This window comes from Geospiza fortis, unplaced genomic scaffold (assembly GCF_000277835.1).
Source record: "Geospiza fortis unplaced genomic scaffold, GeoFor_1.0 scaffold98, whole genome shotgun sequence".
Classification (NCBI taxonomy): domain Eukaryota; kingdom Metazoa; phylum Chordata; class Aves; order Passeriformes; family Thraupidae; genus Geospiza; species Geospiza fortis.
This window is the reverse complement of record NW_005054306.1, coordinates 9166766-9167505: the sequence shown is the minus strand read 5'-3', so window position 1 is coordinate 9167505 and position 740 is coordinate 9166766.

The window sequence follows — 740 nt, the reverse complement described above, 5'->3', positions numbered from 1 at the left end:
TGCGGGGCGGTGGCCGGGGGGATGCGGGGTCAGTGGGGCCACGCGTGCGACCCCGCGGAGCATCCCGCGGGAGTCCGACCAAGTGTCTGGTGTCGAGGTCGTGACAACAGCGAGATGTTGTTCATCAAGCGGTGGTTTTCCGAGCAGTTCTCTCTTGTGACCGAATTTCCTAACGTGAAGCACCGTGAGCTCAAAAATCTGGGAATAAAATAAAGCAGCCTCTTTTGCGGCCTCGTGTTGGAGGCGGCATGTCTTTGGTTGCTTTATAGTGTGAAGGGCAGCAATACCTTGCTTCTGTGTGCAGAATATTTCCCTGAGGAAAGATGTCTTTTTTCATGCAAGAAAGTTTGATGCTGCAGTCTCTTTTGGGGAAAAGTTTCCACTGAAAAGCATTTGACCTTTGTCTGTGGGACTGGACCTTCCCGGTGCAAATGTGCCTGTGAAAATCAAGCTTACACGAAAGACACGGCAAACATGAGAAAGCCTGCAACATGTACCTGCTCCTCCTCCTTCTTCTCCTTCCTATGGGAAGGGACAGCTCTTTGGTACTGCATTGGGCTCCTTTCCCAAGGTGACAAAGACAGGCTGAATTACTGAAAAGGCACTGACGCCACTGCTCCGCTCAGGGTATATACATGGAGAATACACCAGAACAAAGTATAGGATGGGTTCTCAGACAAATAGCGAGGCTCATGGAAACATTTCAGTGTTAGCCTCCATGGGCTGCAGGCCAGCTCCAG